The following is a 16215-nucleotide window of genomic DNA, read 5'->3' as shown; positions in this document are numbered from 1 at the left end:
TCATGGGCAACTATTCAGACATTTAAATCTTTGTTAAAAACATTCCTCTCCAATGCACCGTTCTACTCATGTTCTAAACTAGGCTAGTACCATATTTTTAACTTACACCACTACCTGCCTTACCCGAAATTCCATCTTCTTATCTTTATCTCTACCCCTCCACATTTATGTTCTCTTCTCCTCCTCCCATTTTTTTTGCATCTTCTACCTCTGTGCATTACTCTAATGAAAAATTCCTATGCAATCCTATTATGTTTGTATCCTTACTAACACTTCTTTTATATCTGCTTACCCATTATTTACTTTCTTTTAATCCATTCATGCCTGCACTTTATTCCTGCAAAATGAAATATGCATCATATTCTCTAAACTGCCAATAGTGTATATTGAATGATTGTTAAAAAATGTCTGGATTTATAAAAATGCCTTAAACATTAATATGATAGAGCTTTTCTCCCTGGACCTCCACTGGAAAAAAAAAGGCTTTTGCATGGCCAGACTTTCCCAGTAAAGAAATGTCAATGAATAAATGAACAAATGCAGTTACTATGAGTTGCCCATTGATCATAGCCATGAAAATATCACAACTAAGTGTCCAGATGGTTATCATAGTGCTCCCTTTGGCCTAGAAAACATGCTGGTTTGGAGACATGAGTGTTTAAAGTGCTATGTATTTGTTTGGACAGATGGTCATAACCCTTACATCTGCCTTTTTATCTAAAATTACTGCAGTGAAGGTGTTTCTTTATCCAAAATGTTTATTCTTTTCCAAACATCACTCTAACATAGGTTGGGATAAAGCACTATCTTGTTTTCAAATACTGCTACTGCATTTTTTTATGGAATGCTCATCCATCATATATTGCATATTGGAAACTCATGGCTCCTTTTTCAACTGGTGGGCTGAAGTTTGCAGATACTGTTGAGTATGCTAAGACAGTTGTGAAGGTTCAATATTTGCACTGTAGATCCCATCCTTGTCCCAGGTGAGTGTTACCTGAGATGCCTGTAATCTCCAATAATTCCCCCATATTGTTGTCCCAGAAAGGAGAAAGGTATTTCACCCAAGAACCAGAAGTCATTTAAAAAAAATTAGGAAGTGTTTTTCAAAATTCTGGATATGATCTGTAATGTTAGTTTTGAGGACAGGCTCTGGTGTAACCCAGAGGTTGTAATTTTACAGTAGAGAGTTCATTATCTGAACTAATTGTGACCTAGGGTAGTTTGAATAATCAAACATATAACTGAACCAGATATAAGCTTTCTAAAATCTTGTTTTTTTTTGCCTGCAGAGAATACACTTTTCAACCATTCATTGATTACAGTAGACAATAAAGAATATTTTTTCACACATGAGCAGGCTGCAAGCTCAAAAAACACGTACAAGCGAATATATATAACATTTACATATTCAAATGTTATGATTTTTGCTACTCAAAACCTTTGGAAGACTGTGTTCAGATAACTGACATTTCAGATAATTGACTCTCTACTGTATTTTATGGGATAAGATTTGGTGTAATCCAAAGTATCATATTTATCACAACGATTATTTCTGGCTAGCCTGGGCAGGCTCTAGAAATTTTTTTTTTAGTTTACTCTTTTTAGGAATCCCAGTTATTCCAATCTCTTTGAAGAATGCAGAACTCAGGGGGGAGGGAATAATTTCAGACAGTGGCAATCTCTCCAGGTCTGAAACTTGGGCTGGGTTATTTCTCAACTTGGTCTTTTTTCTTTGGATTATATGAGATATCAATAACTATAGCCATATTATCCCATGTTGTCCAAAATCTATAGTGTTACTAATTAGACAGAAACAAGTTTTTAAATGTCTTAAGAATAAATGTGAAGGGACTATCTTACAACTTCTTTTAGATAAAGAATGGGAGTTTTTAACTTGTCATTATGGAATTCATTCCTATAGCTACCTACAGTTGTCTTTACAAATATTAACAGAACACACTTTTGGCATCATTCTCCCAAAAGCTTTCTTCAAGAGGACAAAGAACAGATTTATGTTGGCACTGTGGGCAGAATGATTATTTTCTCTCTAAATTTACCATAAGCTTGTTTTTCCTTCACTTCATACTGCAATTTCTATTTGTATTACACTAACTTACCTGTAATCTCTCTACAAACTGTCCAAAATTTCTCCGAATATCAAATGATTGTCATATACCTTGTATCGATTCTTAACCAATCTTTTTGTATTATGTCTGATTTGTTATAATTATTTAACTGCATTTTATTTTTGAAGATTGTAAACTTATTGTTCTTAAAATGTTTTGTAATAATTTGGAGCTTTTCTCCCTGGGCCTCCATTGAAAATGGGCTTCTACCCAGTCCGATTTTCCCGGTAATCAAATGTCAATAAATAAATAAATAAATAAATACATTCATATGCTTTTTGTGCACATTAGTAGCCATAAATTAAGAATATGGTACAATCCTCAGCTTCATGTGCAACTAGATCGTTCTCTCTGTCATCTCACAAATGTCAAATTTTGGTAGTTAAGCATTTGTGACCCAGAAATACAGGATTAGTATTATAATAATGTAATGGTTTGGACAGGATCCACTGACTGTTAGTAGTCCGATTTTCCTTTTCTGGGAACAAGCACCAGCTGGAATTACTACATCATTTTACTATCATGTAGCATGGTAGAAGGGGACAAATGTTAGTGATGAGATTTGAAGCTCTCTTCTATTTTGGTGGGAATAATTATATGCAGATGTACAGCCCTTGTGGTTTATTGTGTTGCATCGTGTTTTATCTCTGTTGTTATAAGTTGCATTGACAGCAAAGTTGTCTAAAAAAAGTTATGTTTCATATATGTGTTATACAATGGCCTTCTTCAGACCAGGAAGTTAAACCTATGAACCTATAAGTGGAAGGAGTTACAGAGGAAGTTGAAAAATTACATTCCATAATTGTACCACTATTACTATTGAAACAACCCTGAAGTGCATTATTTTTAAGACAAGTGGCATAATCATTATATATTTGGAAAAAAAAGCATAACTCAAATTATTTAGCTGGCTTAAAATGAGGAAGAGTGACTAATGTTAGGGATTTACTTTCTTTGATGAATGCAAAGTCCGATGAGTTCAGCCTACTAACGATAATATAACTGCTTGCTAGACTCACTCAGTATACTGAACAGAAGGTGAAAGTAACAAAAATGTTTCTGTACAGGGCCATGCCAAACTTGTAACCCCCCCCCCCCCATGAATGGACATTGTCCCACCCCCCTACTATATAAATAGCCTATTTCCATAGCTACACCAACTCATTGAAAAGGATAACAACTTTGTATCCTTTTGTGCAAGTTGGTGCAACCTCACAGGTAATGTATTCATAGATTGGGGGTAAGGATGCAAAGTCCCCCCATCAGGGGATATAGGGGTTCTCCTACAAAAATGCTGAAACAGTCTTTTTCTAACTGCTTACTACCACAGTGAGCTTCTGTGGAAGTACAATTGGAACTGAGTTGGAATTTGGTGAGTCCAACATTTACATTTTTAAGTAGACCCAGTTTTAGTATTTAAACAATGATACATGCTTTGCAGTTTGTTATATCAAAAATGATGCCTCAGGAGCAAGTACTGACATTTTCTAATACTATAATAATTTTTTTTTTATTGTAACTGTATTTTATGTTTATGCTACAACTGCTGTTAAATGTGCAGCTTTTCTCCCCAGACCTCTGCCGAAAAAGGATTTTATACCAGTCAGACTTTCACAACAAACAAAATAAATACATACACGAATTTGCATATTTGTCATTTGTTTTCTAAATGGATTTATAACAGCCACTAATATTACTAGAAGTTCTTAATAATTGTTCAAATAATAGTATGTCAGGACTGGATGGCTTGCTATTTTTATTCTACAAGTTATTTTGTGATATAGGGTTATGATACTCAAGCAAAATATGGCTGAGTAATTTTCTAATTTCAGATTTTTCCAGAATGTTCTGTAATATGTTTTTTAAATTTGTTTGCTAAAATGACAAACAATATTTAGAATTCCTGCATGCTCCCATTTCTTAATGCTGAATGGAAACTGAAAAAATATAGCAGGCCTTCCTCCAGACCTATGCAATATTTTAGAATGACAGGATGAGATATATCAAATAATTTAGATATCTTTGCAGAACTATTTAAAGCTGTGGCACATAGTCAGCTGGTGGGGTACACATTTAGATACTCTTCACAATATTTCACAAAGTGGCACATAATATTCCATGACTACTATTCAGACATTCTGTGGTTTCTAGTGTTTATATCAAGTTAATTATGTACCTTTGATTGACTAGGCACTACCTCCCATGCTACCCTACTGCATGAGTGAAATGAGTCTGCCCATTAAGTTCTCCTTTGTCAAATAGATTTCATGGAAACACTCAGTATTCAGAGGACTGCACTCAGTGCTGGAAGTTTACTCCATGCTCATATTGCTGAGCCAACATGATTATTTATATACAACTGCAACCCTATCAAGGAATCTGTGCAGTGGAACACCCCTTCTACTACATACAGATTGCTGTGAATCGCAGCAGTGATGCAGTGAGATTAACTTCACATCATCTGCTACTGCAAATTCATATCAAAGGCATGCTTAATACATATGTAATTTTCATACTGATGGATAGCCTTAGCATGCCATGCAAAGTGTAGCCTAACAGAATGAAGTGATAGACAGCAAAGCTGCAAAACACAGAAGTCCATCTTGGCATCTTACCTGCACTAGTACACACCTGTGAAAACTGCACACATATAAGTAGTGGGGGACACAGGGCAGCTGTGACCACATTATCAAGCTGTACCCTGACTGTAGGATATGTAATATAATTCAGTTTTGCACAGTGCCACTGTTTAAAATGAGAACATGCCTAACGTGGCAGAAAGTTCATTTCCATCCCACTATGCTTCATTCCATTCACACAGCAGAACTCCATTTAAACATACTAAACTAGGGTAGGAAATGGCATAACAATGTTGGCAGTCTGGCTTTGTGAAGAGTCACAGACACATCAGTTTTATACTGTGCAGCTAGACGTAGTAGGTTTATACTGTGCAGCTAGACATAGTAGGTTTATACTGTGCAGCTAGATGTAGGTTTATACTGTGCAGCTAGATGTAGTAGGTTCATACTGTGCAGCTAGATATAGGTTTATACTGTGCAACTAGATGTAGTAGGTTTATACTCTGCAGCTAAATGTAGTAGGTTTATACTGTGCAGCTAGATGTAGTAGGTTTATACTGTGCAGCTAGATGTAGTAGGTTTATACTGTGCAGCTAGACATAGTAGGTTTATACTGTGCAGCTAGATGTAGGTTTATACTGTGCAGCTAGATGTAGTACGTTTATACTGTGCAGCTAGATATAGGTTTATACTGTGCAGCTAGATGTAGTAGGTTTATACTGTGCAGCTAGATGTAGTAGGTTTGGTTTAAGGTACAAGATGCACAACACATTCACAAATCACAGTCACTAACTTCATCTCTTAAATCCTCTTCTGTATTGCTGCATCTACTTTATGGTTTACTTTAAAATGAATATCTTTGGCAGATATATTAGGTAATCGATTAGGCATAGCATATGCAGGTGAAAGCTGTATGATCCCACGTAACAACAGCATCAGGTTGGTATTGCTAGCGACCCAGTAAGTACTTTATACTACCATGAATCTTACTATTTGTTTGGTCTCTCATACCTGCTCACTGCATAGTCATTCCCAGCTGCTTAAGAGCTGATCATGACACAGCCATCATACATGAAGAGGTAACCATGACTGGCATGTTAGATAAGCACTGCTAGGGTGTAAGGGCATCAAGCAAGGAGTACAGCATGGTGCTGTCACAAGCTTTTATGAGTGACATATCCCACCAGGCAATACTGTCTCCTGGCAGATAGCTCCCTGTAGGTCTCCAGTCTCCACTGTAGATATATTAGAGGAAGATGTGCCATACAACATGCTCTGTAACCTCCGCCTAGGAGAGGTGAGCAAGCATTGCCTCTCCATTCCTCTCTCAACTGATTAGCTCTGCCAGTGCCCAGACTGGTGGTAGAACCTGATTCAGTTAGGTCATAGTCAGAGTTCTATCCCCTCTATGCCAAGGAGTCAGCTTAGACTCTTACCAGATTTATAGGTACATCAGTGTTACCCATTTAGATTAATAGAAACTGACTTTGCTAACAGGCTGACAAAAGTAATAGCACAGAAATGGAATGGACACAGTTTTTCAAACTTTAAGAGGGTTTGTTTATTAAAAGCATACTTAGCACCATTTTTCTACATTTCAGTTATATTTATGTGTTGTCCAAGCAGTTGAACATTATATTACTGGTACAATATTTCATGCATTTAGGAAATCTGAACTATGTTTCATGTATTTCTGGAAATCCTGAGTCTATCCATTTAAGAGAAACTGTGTTTATTTACCTAAGAATATGGGTGGAATGAATATATTCAAAACAGGAATATGTTTATAGCCCAAATGTTAAATGTTACACGACTGGCACTTGTTTACAGAAGGCAGTTTCAGTTTATGCACTGCTATTTTCCCATTTATATAGTTCTTGGTGTGACAGATGGAAAATAAACCAGCTTAGAAAAATATATTTTCCAGCAGAGTATGCAACTCATAGAAGGCATTTTTAAAGGAACAATGGATTTCTGAAAACTTGTAGTAGGAAAATCATATTATAAGCATATCTTGCATACATATTTGAAAACTGCCTCATAGTCAGAACTTTCACTGATTTAACAGTCACAGAAAAACAGGCTGTTAGGTATCTGTAATTACTGTGTCTTTCTGGCTATTTTCCTATGTATAGTAGACTTAGTGGTAAAGACAATGCTAGATACAACGATGCAGCAGAAAGTGTAATTTCCAGCCGGCCCAGCAGCATAGAGAGAGAAAGCCCTGACTACATGCCAGGCTATCCAAGTTCATGTAGTGGTTTTGGTGCCTGACAGAGTTGGCAAGGAGGATGAGTGAGTTTATCTTGGTGGGAAGGTGAATGCTGATATATCTTTAGTGGCGTTCTGTTGGAGGCCAAAGCTGAGAGAGGAGACATTAGGCTAGTTGCAGGAGGGACGAGCAATGGCATAGGAGCAATGTGGACCCAGGGGCGGGAAATACATTGAGGTATCAGCTCCCTATAGCCCAACCAGCCTTAATGTTAATTAAGCATGCTGGGATGTGGGTCAGAACTGAGGAAAAAAACACAAATCGCTGGCTCATAATGCTTGATTCTTGCCTTCACACTGAAGTGAAAGTACAAAACCTTCAGTCTTGGAGGAAAAAAAGGGTCAACAGAGTATAGTGGGAGGGAGACTTAATGGTGAGGGGTACTGATAAAAAACAGAAAGCATGTCAATTCCAAGGGTATATTTATTAGCAAGAAACTATTGCTCATTTGTTTCTTCAGTGGACAATGTTTGATAACGATTGATCTTTTTCTGCTAGGACTTACAAATTCTACAGATAACAGCTATAAAATAATATAGAAAGTTAGGGAGTGGGTCAAGGCGGTGCACACTCATAACTGCTGGGTTTAGTCATGTTGATGAAGTCTGGGTGATTAATCAAAGCAGGAGTAAGTATATAACTCCATAATTTATACCCTAACCATATATTAGTGATGTTATACAATGATCAGGGTACTTTTCATTAAAAACGTTAAACCAGTGCATTTACATTTTATTCTGTTTAAACCTTTGCAAATATATGAATTGAAAGTGTAGTTTGTTTTCTCTGATATTGGCTAGTAGTTTGTCCAATATGTAGAAGGGAATGTGGTAAATGTTCAAATGCAGATTCTACTTAAATTTAATGAAGTTGTATATACAATTCAGAGCGATAAACTATGCAACAGTGAGGTGCTTGGGCCATGAACAGGCACCTGCTTAGACAGCCACACTATTGAGAAACAAGCTGTCTCAATCTTGCTATTTTACGTAAGTAGTTGGGATCTAGTAGAACAGGTTAAACTTTAAATAGTTAATAGTCAGTGTGACTTAGCTACTCTTTCATTTGACTAATGCTGTGGCTCCAAGTGTTTGGTAATTTGAAAATAGAAGTCAATTTTTGTGCAACATGTTTACTCTCGTGCTTTTATTTTTAAATATACTTTAGTAAGGTTAAGCTATTGGTGTTTGATAAATGTGTATTTTAATTACTGAAAGCGCCTTTTAGCCCTGATGGTATTTATTTGTTTTCTTTTCCTTGGTACATACATACATACATACATATACTAACACTACTATTTCAGGTACATTCAATAATGTCCTTCTAACCCGCCAATATGCCATAATAAGTGTCCAAGTTTTCTTAAAAATATCTAAACTAGTGCTTGCTTTGACGTAATTTGTCAATCTGTTCCATGCATCAAGCTGCTCTCTCTCAGAGAACCAATTAGTAGACTTCTCATTTGTATGTAATCCTCTACATAGGCTGTCTGATGATTCAATATTTTCTGATAATCGTAACCATACCCAGGGGTAGCTGTCTGTAAATGCCCTATATACCTGAATAAGGTCTCCTCTTAAATGTCTGTATGAGGCACTGTACAAGTTCATATATATTTTAGTCTTTCATAAAAACATCCATGGATGCCTTTGGTATATGTGTACATTACTCTTTCAAAATTTTCCATATTGTTATTCCATACACAAGTTTGGTTCTAACGTAACTAACAAACAATGATTTCATCATTTCCTATTTCCAATACTTTATAAATACTTTTATACAACCTATAATTATATAACTATCATTAATCTATTGGTTGATATGATTAGAAAAACTCAAATGGAATCTACCAATATACCCAGGTCCATGAACAAATCTACAGATGTTTATTATATTGATCACTGCTACAGTAGCCTTACTACATGGGTTATATCCAGGCAAGGATATAACATTTGGCCAAAGCTTCATACCACCTTCCACATGCCTAAGCTGTCACGCAGCTTGAGCTGAGCTGATTAAAAGAAAAGTTTCAGTGTAAAGCCCTTCAAAGCTTTACTGCTGCTGAAAAGTATGCTCCTCTGTGGTTTTCAAGGAGCGATTGTCAGCTTGTGCTTTCCCTTGTGGGCAAATAAGTTCCCTTTGGGGGGGAAAAAAAAGTCCATTTTTCTTAATTTTGTTGATGTTTTATTACCTTCCTTTTCAGAAAAGTTATTTTAAAGCTGAGAGTGTTGCATTTTAATATACTGTCTTGAGACTGAAACATACTTTTAAACGGACCACTCATTTTTTTCTGTTAGTTTATAAGTGCTATAAAGTACCTGAAAATTTTTTTTTTCCTGTGGAGAAATTGTACTTATTTTACTTTTGTGTTGATGGCATAGTGTTTTAAAGTACTTTTTTTACTGTGTTTTTCTGTCAAGAAAGTAGTGTTTGTAGACTGGTAGTATTGCCAGCAATTTCTGCTTGTGTTCTCTGGGAAATAGGCTTAATTTTTGGCTTGACCATGGAACAGACTATCGGTCCTACAGTTGGTCCTTCTTCCAGCCATAAAAAGAAAAAAATAAACAAACAGCCTTTGCCACCACCACAGACTAGCAATTTGTCTCAGTCACAGGTGGGTGACTCTGCTGTGGCCATTTGTTGTACCTCATATCACTTATCTTTTATACCATATCCCTCTAGTATAGAACCTACATCCACTATGGATGAGGATTAGACACGTATTCTGTGGCTGTTTCAGTCCCCTTAGTGGGAAAGGGACAGACACTCTTCTCAGCCCAGTTGATATCCCATTGCCACAGTCTCACTGCCTCATAACAAAGTCATTAGGAAGACATCCCCTATGCTTGCTGATGTATCATACAACAACCATATTGTCAGAAAGAGTCCTGAAAGGCTAGAAGGGCACAAGAAATGCAATATTTCCAGGACAGTGATATTCAAATGAGGCTGTTGAGGAATCCAGATTCCACGCACAGTCTGACTGTCATAATGTCATCACCCTACAGCAGACAATTCCACAGTAACAATACCCAGTGGAGTCATTAGTTGGAATGGAATTCTTATGTGAAAGCTGGTTATATATAACCTGCAGCCCAGGTTAGAGTAACAGGCTTTTGATATCCAAATTGAATGGGAAACAGGTTATTTTAAGACTACTGAATCGGAATGCCCATTGGAAACCTTCATGTAGACTCTGACATGAAAAATCATGAAACCTGAACAGATCTCTGCTGAAACTGAGATAAGTGAGTCACAACAACAACTTGGAGGGATAGGAACATGTCCTGAAGTAAGAAGGATCAGAGAGTAGTGAACAAAATGCAACTTATGAATGTGAGTCCTTGAGCTGTGAGAATTTGGGACTTTATCAGGTTGACTATTAATAATAGTTTGAGTACAGACTTCCTTCTGTGAACCAGACTAACATGAAATAGTGCAATGAGGAAACAATCATCCAGGTAAGGGTAAATATTGGTTCTGTTGGTTCATTGTGCCATTTAATGTGGAGGTAGGCATCTTGGAAGTCTAAAATTCACATACAGTCATCTTCTGACAATAAAGTAAGGATGAGCTGCACCATCACTGTTTTAATATTTCACTGAGGATAAAGACATTTAGGCTGCTGAAGTCTAGAATGGGCCTGAGGTGTGGCTCTTCAGAAAGACATGACCCTATGAGACTTGGGTACTTAATGTTGATTAAGTACTTTTATCTGGATCAGTTAATTTCCAATGGAATATTTGCAAGATCAAGTAAGTCATCCTACCACTTTACTCTTCCTTTATCAGACCCAACATCGAATACATTGCCCCTATGGTATGTTGAAATTGAAGCATATCAACCAAACTGTAAAGGCAGAAATATTTCTAGCCATGAAACTTAAAGGCATTAAATCTTCCAGTTATCCCAGCTATGATTCTCTTTATACTCAGTAGCCTACTGGCCGCTCTGAGTTGATCTGTATCTAATCTTGTTTGACTTCATATTTCTTTGCAAATCCAGTAATTCTACATACTCCCACAGTAGGGGCCTAAATTTACATCAACAAATACACAAGACTCACTGGGGGGATAGGTTCCTAACTCAACATATTCCCTGTCTATGCCATAATTTACCATTACAGGTCAAACAAAGTACTACTTTGCTAACTTTTAAGGCTAGTCTTTATGATTGGCTTGGTAAGCCTAAACTTGAACCAGAGTTATCATGTATAGCCCTGCTAGATTTATGAGTTCAGGACTATTAAGTGCTTGAAAAGGGTAAGAATAACTTTTAAGTATGACTACTTAAAGGTATGTATAACTAAGCATCTTATGGTCCCCATGATCACTTGCCTAGTATCATTCCTATGTTCTTATATTCCCATGCTACTACTAAAAAGAATATGGAATAATATCTTAAGCCTTTCTGGTCTACTTTAAACTGTTGGATGGCTCTTTAGGTGAGGAAATGTAACACTACATAAATGCCCAGAGCATGCAAAAAAATTATACCAACTGTCTCTCTATCCCCTGTGGTACAATTCAGCAAAGCATCAAGACTACTGCAACATGACTTGGAACTGACCATGGCCTCCTGGTAAATACTAATGACCCATTAACCTGGGCCTGCTGTTTTCCTGTTCCAGCACCCTCCTGTTGTTGTTGATGATAGTGTGGATGTGCAAGAAAACAAATGTAGTGCTGGCTCCCCTGCACCCTAGCAAAGGTGCCCTGTGAAGGGAGGCATATTTTATCCACAGCAGTGAGGGTCTGTCACTCCTCCTTCATGTTCTTAATTTGCTTAGAGACTTCAGGTATGGACAACAATGGTTCCTTAAAAGCAGCATCCAAGAAAGTTGCCTTGGTGTCCTTTATGAAAAGAGACAAATATAGCCATGAGTGCTGACATATGGAAATGTCAGTTCCCACAAGTGTAGCAGCTCCTTCCTTTCTGATGTCAGCTACGCAGATGGTCTAGTTTTGAGGAAGATGTTGTCTTGGCTGGAATACTGTCATGCAATGGACAATCTGACAACCCTTCTCCACACATTTTGTATTTCATTGGTTGCATTTCTTTGACAGTACATCATGAGGGTCAGATAATTCAATATACATAAAAGCAAAAATGGAAGATGCAAAAGCATACTGTCTAAACCTCTGATGGATGGACAGCCTGGTTCTGGACTGTGGCAGCCTGACAGAGGACCATCAACCAGAAATAACTTATAGTCAGTTGTGTGTATTACCTGAGCTAGTATCACCGTTACTGAAGCATACAAGCTTGAGTGTTCAATTGCCCATCTTTCTTTTTTTCAAGGCAAAACTAATAAAGATGATATTGTTCATATTTGTTTGAGTAACAGATGGCCAAGTCTCTCAGACTCCTGAAGAAAGACAGATATAAGCTTTTTTTGCTGCCTGTCCATGATCAATACATCTCTGAGGTTCAGTGACCTTGGAGTAAGAATAAGTTTCATTGTGGTAGGGGAGCTTGTATGCCACAAGAGATTGAGTAGTTTTATACTGTTTTCTACGTACTCAAGGTCATGAAGTATGGAGAATTACTGCTGAATGTTTGTGTTGTAAGATCATGTGACTCAAGGAGATGTACTGGATCCTACAGAAACAGTAGTGTCTAGTTTGGAGGTCTCCACCAAACTACACACTCTTGGAAGGCATGTCTACCTTCTTTGGGGCAGACATTACTATGTCTGGGTTCTCACATACTATCCTTGTGGTATCTATAAGAATGTTTACCAGTGGGATGATCACCCAGGAGGACTGGGGTAAATCAAAAGGTTAATTGTCGGGGCGGAGCCTAGATGGCCAACTGAGAGCAGTGAATTTTGAGAGCTCCATAAGCTAGTATAATAATATAGGAAAATTTTATTATTTTCAAGTTTAAAATGTCAGAAATCTATAGATACACTACTAAACTACATAAATATCAATTTCGGTGGAGACATACAAAAATGTTCCTGTCAATTAACTTGGAGATATATTGAGTCACTGAATATGAACAACTCAAGGAATTCTCACCCAGATGCTGCTTTGAAAAAAGAACTGCAATTGATGACATCTATCTTACAGTAACTATCTTTGAAGATGGATGGCTTTAAAAATGACTTAGAAAACCTCAAATTAAATTCTCAAAAACAGACTGATACTCTTAAGGAACTATTACAGCAACACCATACAAAAATAAAAAATGTAGAGACTTTGCTAAATGGCATTGAAGGGGGACTCAAAGAGGAAGAATTCCAAAAATAATTTCTGCTTAAACAGAATACATGGCTGCTTAACAAAATAGATGACTTAGAAAACAGGGAAAGGAGAAACAACATAAGGATCTTTGGTCTGCCTGAAAACACTGACGGTGCAGACATTATTTCATTCTTAACAACCTGGATTCCCGAATTTTTAGACTTGAAAGAGGAACTTTCATTTAGAATTGAAAGGGCACATAGAGCACTGAGGAAACCTGCTTCTAACGCAACAAATACTCCACCTAGATCCCTAGTTAAAACATTTCTTTCATTTCTGGACAAAGAACTAATATTAAAATCTGCTTGGAGAAAATCACCCTTAAAATACAATCCAAGCCTATAAGGTCTGACAATGATTATTCTTCCAGAATACTAGAACAAAGGAAAAAGGTCTGGCCAATAATAAAACTGTTGAAACAAAAAAACATTAAAGCACAGCTGGCCTTTCCAGCCAAAATAAAAATACTTTTTGCCAATGAGATGAGAACCTTTAATGACTTAGAAGAAGCTACTATATTCATCAAAAACAACAACATAGTATCTATCCCAGAAGAAATGGAATGGACAGCCCCTACTCTTAAAAGAATAAAAGAAACGAATTATTGGACTGATGCAAGAAAGAAGAAACAAAAAACTGATTCCAAGATATCTGTCCCAAAAAAATAACTCTTACAACTACATCTCTCAAAGTATCAACTGATATGGTACATCGCTTGTCACCTGATTTTATTAAAAAAAGAAGGGTTTCTTAAACAACTGAGAAACAGTAATGATTTACTCAGAATGTTTAAAGAGTCCAATAATTATTCACAAACAAACGTAGGTCAAGATGGGTTAAGATTTACATTATATATAAGCCAAAGCAACATATAATACAAACATAGAAGTTTCTGTTCCCCTACTTGAACTCATTTAATACTTATATTGTTTATTTTTCATTGTTTTTACTTATAATAATTTAAGTAATTAATTAACTAATTCAACAAGGTATCATTCCTCAGAGTTCAGATTCAAATGTAACAAATTAACATCAAATATAATAGCAGTAACAGTAGAGTGTTTTGAAAATAATTGCTGTCATGGAGACTAATGCCTTCTTCAGTTAAAGTATGATTTAGAAATGTCATTTATATCCTGGTTAAATAATAGTAGCAAGCGCTTAGTACAAATGTCATCATTATTCTGTCTAAATATAGTTAATATCAATTATGATGTATCAGAGCTAGGAGTGCTGTTTGATCAATCCTGATATGATGTGCGTGGATGCAGCTGTGTCTAGTAGTTAGTACAAATGTCATTATTATTCTGTCTAAACATAATTAATATAAATTATGGCAGGTATCATAGCTTTGAATGCTGTTTGATTAAGCCTGGTATGGTGTATGTGGATGTAGCTGTGACTGGCAACTGTTATATGTTGCCGCTTTCATCTCCAGGAAGCTGTGGGTTGCAGCTTGTGATCGAGATTTACTGATGCTTGTGAATTAGGAAGAGACATTTGATGTTTTAGTCTGGATCCAGGGAAAGGGGATGAATAGAACTGTGATTTGGGATATTTTGGCAGAGAATGGTTTGTTTGTACATCTACTGAGTGAGAGGTGGGAGGGGGCTGGAGGAGTGTGTTGTTTCTTGTTGTGGCGGCTTGTTGGGAGTTTTTTTTATCTGTTTGCTCTCTGTTCTTTTCCTGGCTGCTGCCTTGCTGAAAGGGAGGGAATTTAGGCTTGAAGTTGCAGTGAAGTGAAGCTTTGCTTCAGGTGCATTGTGAGCCTCTGGTATGCAGTACACAGACACACTAACAGAAACAAATGCTCCCACGTTACTATGGTAATGGAGACAGAGTGACGATAATGCTTAATGGCTCTGAGGATCCTCCGAGATGATTCTCGACAACATTTTTGGTTTAAAAAAAAAAAGGCTGTTTTAAACTACATTGATGGTCTCCCAATACTGCTTTTAGCTCATTAAGTTGATTTTGTTAAAAAAAAATTGCAATTTTATATTCAAAATGTATTTTGGTCCAAACACATTAAAGACTTATAAAAGAGTGGAAGTTTGAGTTATTGTGAAAGACTAAGAGCACATGGTTTTGTACAGTACCCTTTGCAATGGTCTGGGAGGTGAGCTTGCTCGGATGTGTTGGGCATATGGGGACAGCTGATTCTAGGGGTGCTTGGGGTCACCAGGAAGTGCTGGAGAGTCATTGGATTTCCTTCGTGGAAATATCTGTGGAAATGGAGGATGTATTCAGTGGTTTACTGGTAGAGTGGCCACTGCATGGAACGGGCTGGTAAAATGCAACAGGACAAATATTGGTTTGGATATTTTAAGAACAGCCTGGAAACATACCACATGAATAGTGAATGGTGTTCTGGCAAAACTGGATGGGCATTATTGCCCATGCTTGAAGTACTGATATGTGTATATGTAAGGATGGAAATATACTTATAACAAATAAGAAACTAGAAGGGTCTCATAATTTAAAGTGTATGGATGATATAAACATTCTTGGAAGGAGCTAATAATAAGAATAAACATTACAGCTTGTGGTCTCTCAAATAAGTAAGCAACAGCCAAAAAAAAAAAAAAATCCTACACACAATAGTTATGTAATGTATGATTTTAGTAAATCTAGAAATAAAATACATAACCATCATATAAGATGAAGCAGTCTGCTGAATTTAGATATTAAAGACAGGATTTAATAACATGGGCTTGTGTATAATAACACTGCTGTCTTAACTTGTCATAAATGAAATACACTACATTGAACATTAAAGGGAAGCATGATGATTTTCTTATATAAGTAAATATGCATAACAAGTCATGAAATTGCTTTAACTTGAATTGTAGTTTTTATAACCCATCTTGACCATATATAATACTTAAGTGGTTACCAAGATAACTGTTTTATACATGACATCAAACTGACAAAGTTGTTCAAGAGAAAGAATAGAAGCCTGAACTTGAAATGTTACAGAATGCAAG

The sequence above is a fragment of the Protopterus annectens genome, chromosome 5.part0 (assembly GCF_019279795.1).
Source record: "Protopterus annectens isolate FY-2018-M chromosome 5.part0, PAN1.0, whole genome shotgun sequence".
NCBI classification, from domain to species: Eukaryota; Metazoa; Chordata; order Ceratodontiformes; family Protopteridae; genus Protopterus; species Protopterus annectens.
This window is presented reverse-complemented; position numbering follows the sequence as displayed.